The sequence below is a fragment of the Saccopteryx leptura genome, chromosome 6 (genome assembly GCF_036850995.1).
Source record: "Saccopteryx leptura isolate mSacLep1 chromosome 6, mSacLep1_pri_phased_curated, whole genome shotgun sequence".
In the NCBI taxonomy this organism is placed as follows: domain Eukaryota; kingdom Metazoa; phylum Chordata; class Mammalia; order Chiroptera; family Emballonuridae; genus Saccopteryx; species Saccopteryx leptura.
Window position 1 is genome coordinate 164,834,643 of NC_089508.1, and position 9,866 is coordinate 164,844,508.

A 9,866-nucleotide genomic window follows, 5' to 3' on the forward strand; every position below is an offset into this window, starting at 1 on the left:
CCCAAGACCCTGTGGGCGTCATCACTGGGACACAGCCACGATTTTTTCCCACGTGAATAAAGTTTTGACCAGGAAAGGCATCAAGGCTGGAAAGACAGACAGTGTGATTATATGTGGATGGATGAGGTGCAGAGGAAAGCATCCCTTCTAGGAATAGAAATACAGACCCTGTGTTATCATTTTGCAAAACATGTCTTCTGGACTGTGATCTTTGGACATTTTCAGAGGTAGAGAAATCCATGGGAAACAGGAGGCAGGGGTGCTTGGGAGAGGAAGCAGTGACCAGTGGTTACAAGAGCATCGATGGCCCTTGTGACATTTTTTCTTCTACCCCACTTTTTTTTTTAATTGACTTTAAAATTTTTGATGACTAGTTCTGAATTATAACATAGGTATAGATGAATGTAACCACCACCACAATCAGGGTACAAACAGTTCCAGCATCCCCCCCATTCCCTGTGCTGCCTTTGTTCAAGCACACCCTTCCTTGCACCCCAGCCCCTCGCAATTACTGACCTGTTCTCCATCTCTATCGTTTTGCCTTTTTGAGAATGTCATGTATGTCACCTTGGGAGCCTGGCTTCTTTCACTCAGCATTAATGCCTTTGGGATTAATCCAAGCCATTATACGTATCAATAGTTTGTTCCATTTTATTACAACATATGGATGTACCATCATTTGTTTAACTGTGTTGAAGGACATTTGGATCGTTTCCAATGATCTCAGTACCTCATTTTAAAAAATTGCTGTAAAGTATGTATGACATAAAATTTGCCACCTTAACCATTTTAAGTGTGTAGTTCTATGGTACTCATTACATTCCCAATATTGTGCAGCCCTCACTACTATCTGTTTCCAAAACGTTTTTGTCACGCCACACGGAAACTGGGTAGCCATCAAGCAATAACCCTCCATTCCCTCCAGCCCCTCGTAATCTCTAATCTACTTTCTGTCTCTGCAAATTTGGCTATTCCAGATATCTCCTTTGAATGGATTCATACAATATTTGTCTTTTTGTGTCTGGATTATTTCACTTAGTACAATGTTTTCAGGGTTCATCTATGTTGTAGCATGAGTCAGTACTTTGTTCCTTTTTAGGGCTGAATAACAAGTGTCTGTTGTCTCCATACACCACACTGTGTTTATCCACTCATTTGGGTTGTTCCCACCTTTGGCTAAAGTGGATAATACTGCTGTGAACAAGGGTGTACAAATATAATATGTGAGTCCCTGCTTTCAAATTTTTGTGTTTTTTTGCCACCTCTACTTTTTAAGTCAATTGATGGGTAGGCATATGTGTCTGGAAATTCCATTTTTTAAGAATCTGGTATCGGTCTGAGTCTTGTTCTTTGTGCTTGATGTACTTATAGACTTGATGAATTCTGCCTCTTGTTTGTTCACTAGTCTCTTCGGTATCCTGAAAGAAGAAGAAAGGCAGTCACAATTCAGGTTTAGGGAAAATGGACTCCTGATGGGCTGGACTGAATGAGGAGCAAGCTCTGGGTGTACAGCTTTCTCTGTGGTGTGATAGTTTGCTTGGGTGGAAGTGGTCTTTGATGTTTATTTGATAAATATTTACATGGTCTACTTTATATGGACTTTGCTACATTTCACCACAAAGCTTTTTTTAAAAATGTTTTTATTTTATTGATTTTAGAGAGAGAACAGGAGAGAGGGAAAGAGAAAGACAGGAACTTTGATCTGTTCTTGTATGTACCCTGACCAGGGATTGAACTGGCAGCTACTGTGCTTTCAGACAATGCTCTAATCAACTGAGCTTTCCAGCCAGGGCTCACCACAGTGCTTGCTGTGCCATCAGGAGAAGATTTAAAGATAGGGCAGAGATATCAAGTGAGAAGTAACTTTCTCACTCTGTAGGATCTGCTTTTATTTGTAGACGGTGCCTGAACCTACCTAGACTCAGACCACCCAGCTCATTCCTCATCCATTTAGAATAATTGGAAATAGAGAGAGTCTGAACTATAAAAATTTGGGGACTAGATTATGATTTCCTTCAAGGATATACCTTTGTGACCAAGAACTTAAGAAACTTCCCTTAATTAAGAGATACCTCTGATTTATTTTTAAGTAGCGCATTTGGATATAGTAGGGACTAAAGTTGTTTTAAAATTATGTATTTTTAAGCAGTGAAAGTTTCTTTTTTGGTGTTGCTAGTTTGTTTATTAAATTTCTCTTGATAAACTTTGTAGGGATAGTTTAGCCCAGTCTTTCTTATCATAAATTGCCATCCCATGAAAGCTAAACTTATACGGTTTTATTCTGTACATACCAGCTTGCCTTCTTTGTAGATGGAATATATAGTGGATTTTTAAAAATCTTATAAGCATTCTGCCTGACCTGTGGTGGCACAGTGGATAAAGCGTCGAGCTAGAATGCCGAGGTTGCCGGTTCGAAACCCTGGGCTTGCCTGGTCAAGGCACATATGGGAGTTGATGCTTCCTCCTCCTCCTCCCTTCTCTCTCTTTCTAAAAAGGAATAAATAAAATAAAAGAAAAAATAAAAAAAAACCTCCTTTGGCATTAAAAAAATCTTATAGGTATTCTTTTGCCCCTAAAGGATAACAAACCCTACTCTTTACCAGTCTCCTTCATAGCCTGCCACCAAGTTTAATTCGCATCCCTGGTGTAACCCTTTTTGGCTTAAAAGTCTCTATTTCCAAGAAGTTGTTAAATCTAAGAGTGGTGCACATGTGCATGTGTGTGTTTCTCTCTCAAGAAGGATCTTCAAAAACGACTCTAAACCTATTCTGGATACCCCATGACCCAGTCTGGCCACCTTTTTCAGTTCCCAAGTTTGCATGGGAGTTTATGCTCACTCTGGGACCAAGGAAAGGCCATAGACATCCCATTGCAGGGAAAAATGAAGAGAAAACATGATGTGCAAATTGAGTCATCAGGAGAGCTCACATTAACAGGCATTCTAAATTTTGTGTGTGTGTGTGTGTGTGTGTGTGTATAATAAAGACAGAGAGAGGGACAGATAGGGACAGACAGGCAGGAAGAGAGAGAGATGAAATGCATCAAAATTTTTGTTGGGGCACCTTAGTTTTTGTTGATTGCTTTCTCATATGTGCCTTCACTAGGGGGCTACAGCAACAGCAGAGCGAGTGATCCTTTGTTCAAGCTAGTGACCTTGGGTTCAAGCCAGCAACCTTTGGGCTCAACCCAGTGACCATGGGGTCACATTCATGATCCCAAGCTCAAGCCAGGAACCCTGCTCTCAAGCTGGTGAGCCCACACTCAAGCCGGCAACCTCGGCGTTTCAAACCTGGATCCTCTGCATCCCAGTCCAACGCTCTAGCCACTGTGCCACCACCTGGCCAGGCAGGCCTGCTAAATTCAAAAGCTTCATGTGTTTGGTACCTTTCTCACTGCACGTGAAGATGCAGCAGAGAGTTAGCTTTGTAGGTCCCAAGTTCATTACAATTTTTTCATGGAATGGATTTTTTTGATATTATATTTATATAATATTTTATTATATTTATATTTTATTATATTTATTTATATTATATCCTTGATGAGTACCTCATCAAGTTCATTAGCCTTTCAAAATAAAGGAATAGAAGTTAAAACAGGTTTATTTATCAAAAGGGACAAATTACAACAACAATAATAATCATAACAACATATAAAGCCCTTTTAATGTCCTGGAGTACTGTGCTAAGTACTTTCCTTGCATTTAGTCCTCACAACAACAAAATCCCTGTGAGTACCACTCACTGTCTTCATTTCCCAGGGCAGGCATGAGACTGAAAGAGGTCAAGTCACATGCCCAGATCACACAGTGGGATTTCAACTCAGGAAGTCTGACTCCAGACCCATCTGTCTGAGCCGCCCTCTGTGAAACAGAAGACACCCAGCTACGTCTTTCTGCCATGAAACACAATTTCAGTAATTTAATCTCAGCAATATAGCATCATCTGCCACATTTATATCAATATGTTATATCTTTGTGTGTGTGTGTGTGTGTGTGTGTGTGTGTGTGTGTGTGTGTGGCAGAGACAGAGTCAGAAAGAGGGACAGACAAACAGGAAGGGAGAGAAATGAGAAACATCAATTCTTTGTTGCAGCTCCTCAGTTGTTCATTGATTGCTTTCTCATATGTGCCTTGACCAGGGGGCTACAGCAGACCGAGTGACCCCTTGCTGAGCCAGTGACCTTGGGCTCAAGCTGGTGAGCCTTGCTAAAACTAGATGAGCCCACGCTTAAGCTGGCAACCTTGGGGTCTCGAACCTGGGTCCTCCACATCCCAGTCTGACATTCTATCCACTTCACCACCGCCTGGTCAGGCTCAATATGTTGTATCTTATTGGCATAATTAAAACATTTTAAAAATAAATCATAATTATAAATTTGTTTTGGTTTAATAGTTGTATAAGAACTATAAGCATCAGAGCTTAAATAGAGGCAGAGGCAGGGTCACAGGTAGCAGAAAAACAGCTGTCAGAGGGAAGGGGATTGATGGGATGGGATCAGAGAAGGTGAAGGGATTAGTGAAATTATATATATACATAACATAGAGATACAGATAACAGGACAGCAAATCCCAGAGGGAAGGGGGGAGGGAGTTAGGGGGAGGGGGACAAAGGGGGTGTAATGGGGGACACCAGGGTGGGGGTGGGAGTGCTACATTGAGTGGGACACTTGAATCCATGTTAACACAATAAATTAAAATTAATAAAAATTAAAATAAAGCATCAGAGCTTATACTGAGTTTTATATATTTGTTCATATTTACGTAATATTATAATAAAAATGGCTTAGGTCAACACTGGCAGTCTACAGTATGAAGTCATTAACACCCTCAGCACATTAACACTGTTTATTTTAAATAAAATCCCTTAATAGTTTAAGAGACTGGACATATTTTGATAGACTGGGAATGACGAGGTAATGTGAAGGCTCAAAGCAGAAGGTGCTGTTAGTAATGGCTCGGCAACTGGTTGTAAGATACCAACACGGAGGGGGTGACATTTATTTTCTACCAACGCTTTGAAGACCAGACTGTACTCTTTCTTGGCCACCATTGTTGGGTTGAAAAGTCTGCTGCCAGTATAAATGCCACTTTATAGGTAATGCTCTTTCCTTTTTTTTAAATTTCCCCCACTTCTCCCCTTTGGCAACCATCTTGTTTTCTGTAACTATGGGTCTGTTTCTGTTTTTGATTTTTAGATTCCACGTATGAGTGAAATCATACGGTATTTGTCTTTCTCTGTCTGACTTATTTCACTTAGCATAATGCTTTCTAGGTCCATCCATGTTGTCACAGTGGTAAGATTTCATTCTTTTTGATTGCTGAGTAATATTCCATAGTATATACCACATCTTCTTTATCCTTCATCTACAACCAGGTTGCTTCCATGTCTTGGCTATTAGTAGTAATGCTGCAATGAGTACAGGGGTACATATATCTTTTTGAATTAGTGTTTTTGTTCTCTTTCCTTCAGCTGTTTTAAAGACATTCTCTGTGGTGTTCTACATCCTCACAGCTGTGTATCTAGATGTGGATACAGTGTAATTTATACTACATAGGACTCCATGTGCTTCCCTTTAGGAGTCACATCTTTAACCAACACTGAAAACTTTTCAGTGAAAATTTGTCCCTCATTGGTCCACATTGCCACTCTTCTCTTATATTACAACTCCTCTCCTTCTATTTTGTGTGTGTGTTTCTTGACCTCTCATTGATCTCACCATGTTATATTCTGGTTAATTTCTTTCACTTAATTTTTCTGTTTACCCATGTTCTCCCTTCAGACATGTGCAACATAATATTTAACCCATCCATTAGGATTCTTTTTAGTGGAAGGAAGGGGTATATCCCATTGTCTTCATTTTAATCAACTTTATTGAGCTATAATTGATGTACAATAAAGGACGCCCATTTGAATTATACAATTAGATGAATTTTGATGACTGTATACATGCTTGAAACTACCATCACAGTTAAAATACAGAACACTTCCATCGCCCCTAAGAGTTTTCTTATGTTTTGGGGGAAAATTTTTTTTTTTTCATTTTTCGAAGCTGGAAACTGGGAGGCAGTCAGACAGACTCCCGCATGCGCCCGACCAGGATTCACCTGGCATGCCCACCAGGGGGCGATGTTCTACCCCTCTGGGGTGTCACTCTGTTGCATCCAGAACCATTCTAGCGCCTGAGGCAGAGGCCACAGAGCCATCCTCAGCGCCCGGGCCATCTTTGCTCCAATGGAGCTGCGGGAGGGGAAGAGAGAGACAGAGAGGAAGGAGAGGGGGAGGGGTGGAGAAGCAGATAGGCGCTTCTCCTATGTGCCCTGGCCGGGAATCAAACCTGGGACTCCTGCACGCCAGGCAGACGCTCTACCGCTAAGCCAACCGGCAAGGGCTGGGGGAAAATTTTTAGTAATTATTTCCTCAAATATATTTTTCTGGCCCTTTCTCTTTCTCCTCTACCTCTGGAGTTCCAATTAGGTGTGTATTGAACATTTGGACATTGTTCCCTTAGGTTTCTGAGGTTCTTCTCATTTCCCCCTCAATTGTTTGTTATTCTTTCTGTTTGGATTAGACATTTCTATTGCTCTATCTTCAAGTTCACTGATTCATTCTTTTGTCATATCCAATAGGTAGTTGAGGCCACTTAGTGAACTTTTTAAATTTTAGTTTTTGTAGTTTTCAGCGCTAGAATTTTTATTTTTTGTGTTTTCATTTATCTATTGAAATTTCCAAGCAGTTCATTCAACATTATACCATATATTTCTTTAATTCTCTGAACATATTTATAATAACTGCTTTAAAGTCTTTGATAAATCCAACATCTAGAGCCAATCAGAGTTAGTTTCTATTGGCTGCCTTTTACCCTGTGTATAGAGTGCACTTTAATGTTTCTTTATATATCTAGTAGTTTCTGGTTGAAAACTGGACTGTGTGGATAATATATATGGCCACTCTAGATTCTGCTATTGTCTTCTGAGGTTTATTGGGTTTTGTTGTTGTTCTAATAGATAATTAACTTGTTTGGACTCTATTTGCAAACTTTGTCACCCTTTTGATATGCAGCAGCTAATCTTTCTGTCCTTATTGTTTCCTTTTGCTACTTTTTTTTTTTTTTTCCTGGCCCTCCGGGAGTTTTCACTGTTTCTCTGTCATTTGGTGATTACTCAAGGATTTCAGCAGAGATGAAGATCACTCTCTTTTTACTTTCTTGTTTCTAGAGATTTGTCTATCCTGAATTTGGTTGGTTTGGGGCTCTGTCTTTGACATTTCAAGTCTGTAAGATTCAACTTTCTGGCACCTGACATGTGCATGGTTGGGAACTTCACTCAAAAAAAAGAAAAAAAGGCAGTGAATTTACAGATAGGGCCACACATAGCTATGTTATTCAAAAGCACATTTCTTTCTGGTTTCTGCCCACTTTTCAACAAGCTGTTAGGACCTCCTCCCACACATGCCTGATTTAGCTCTTGGCCAAGGATTTGGGTAGAGTTCATAGTCAGAGTTTAATACTCCTTCCCTGGGTTTTCTGCTGCCAATTCTTTTCCTGTAGATTTCTAGATACGTTTTCAGCCTTGAATCTGGTACCTTAGCTGGTAAGGCTGTGGTTTTCCACTGCTATTATTTTTATAGCTATAGCTGTAAGAGTTGGGCATCAGCCTCAGGCCAGGAAAACATAAACTCTCAATTTTTACCCCTTCCTGTTGCAGATTTTTGAGATTAAACTTTCCTTCTGCTTCTGTCTAATTTTAGAACTTCTTCGGGGCCTTTAAATAGTTATTCTGTAAAAGAAACCTTTTGACCCTGGCTGAGTGGCTCAGTGGATAAAGTGTCATCCCAGTATGCCAAAGTTGTAGGTTCCATCCAGAGTCATGGCACATACGAGAAGCAATCAATGAATGCACAACTAAATGGAACTATGAATTGATGCTCCTCTCTCTTTTTTCTCTCTCAAATCAGTGGGAAATCCCTGGCCGGTTGGCTCAGTGGTAGAACATCGGCCTGGCGTGCAGGAGTCCCGGGTTCAATTCCCGGACAGGGTACACAGGAGAAGTGCCCATCTGCTTCTCCACCCCTCCCCCTCTCCTTCTTCTCTGTCTCTCTCTTCCCCTCCCGCAACCAAGGCTCCATTGGAGCAAAGTTGGCCCGGGCGCTGAGGATGGCTCTATGGCCTCTGCCTCAGGCACTAGAATGGCTCTGGTTGCAACAGAGCAATGCCCCAGATGGGCAGAGCATCGCCCCCTGGTGGGCATGCCGGGTGGATCCCGGTTGGGTGCATGTGGGAGTCTGTCTGACTGCCTCCCCGTTTCCAACTTCAGAAAAAAAAAATCAGTGAGAAAAATTTAAAAACTTTATAAACCTTGTTTTTGTCATTGTTTTCTATGGAAGAGTTTCATGAACACTTCACTCTTCTGACATTTTTTGAAGTAGTCTGCCCATTAGATTTTTAATTTAAATATCTCTATTTTTTATTTGAAGTTCTGTTTGATTCTTTCTGAATTAAATGTGGCTTGTGTTCATGATAATCTTTTTATTTCTTACATTACAAGTCATTTTTGAAAAAATGTATTTAATTACTTTAAATATACTCATTTTATGGTATATATCCAGTCACTATCTGATAATTTCAGTACCTGAAGTTCTTATGTGTTCAGTGGTGCCATTTGTTGTATCTGCTGACTTTTCTCATTCAACTTTTTATCACTAATTTTTGGATTATAAGCCAGTGATCGGGAGTGCATTAGTTATGGAAAAACCATACTTCCTCATTTGGGGGTTTGAAATTCAGAGAGGTTTTTATTTGCTTTTACTTGGTGTCCAAAAAATATCATGGACCATTGTCTTTTATTACTTAAGGGTAGAGGTTCCTAGGCTGGGAAGGTAGTATAAATTTATAACCCAATTCTAGTTGAAGACAGACTCTTGATTGTAAATTCTTAATTTTCCATCGATTTGAACGGGGAAGTGGAAGGGAAAGGGCGAAATGGAGAGAAAGAGAGAAAGAGAAGCATCAACTCATTGTTCCACTTAGTTGTTCTATTTAGTTGTGTACACATTGATGCTTCTTGTAGGTGCCCTAACAAGATTGAACTCATGACCTCAGCATGCTCAGAAAATTCTCTATTCACTGAGCCACCTGGCCAGGGTTCGATTATAAATTTCTTTTTAAGAGAGAGAGAGAAAGGGGTGGGGTGGGGGGAGCAGGAGCATCAACTCATGGTTGCTTCCTGTATGCGGTGACCAGGCAAGCCAGGGTTTCGAACTGGTGACCTTATCGCTCCAGGTTGACACTTGATCCAATGTACTACCACAGGTCAGGCATTAAAGGGAAACCATTCCTTTCTGTGATACAGAGCTGAGGACGGTCATAGTCCTAGGCCAATGGTCAACACTTTCCCCCTGATCCATCCCTTCACTGACAAGTGTAGATAGTTCTTTGAGAATCCTGGTCAGCAGTAACCTCAATTATGGTTCTTGCTTACCTCCAACTCAAGACTTAGTCTTCTGCACCCCCACACCCTCCAGGAGCTTTTAAAACTGCATTTTCATGATTACCATGAGAAATGAAATGAACCCCAAATCTGCCAGTTCCCATTTACTGCTCTGATTTTTCAATTTCTCACTTAATTCAAACTTTTCTTCTTAGAAATTTTGAACATAAAAATAAAAAGAAAAATACAATACACACATATGCATCTATATTAGTTAACATTTTGCCATATTTGCTCTATCTGTGTATGTACATGTGTTTGTTGGACCATTGTAAAGTAAATTATATACATCATGACATTTTATCCCTAAATAGTTTAACATATATTGTTAAAAAAAATGAGGCTTTCTCTATAAAACCATTACTATTTTCATACTTAGCAA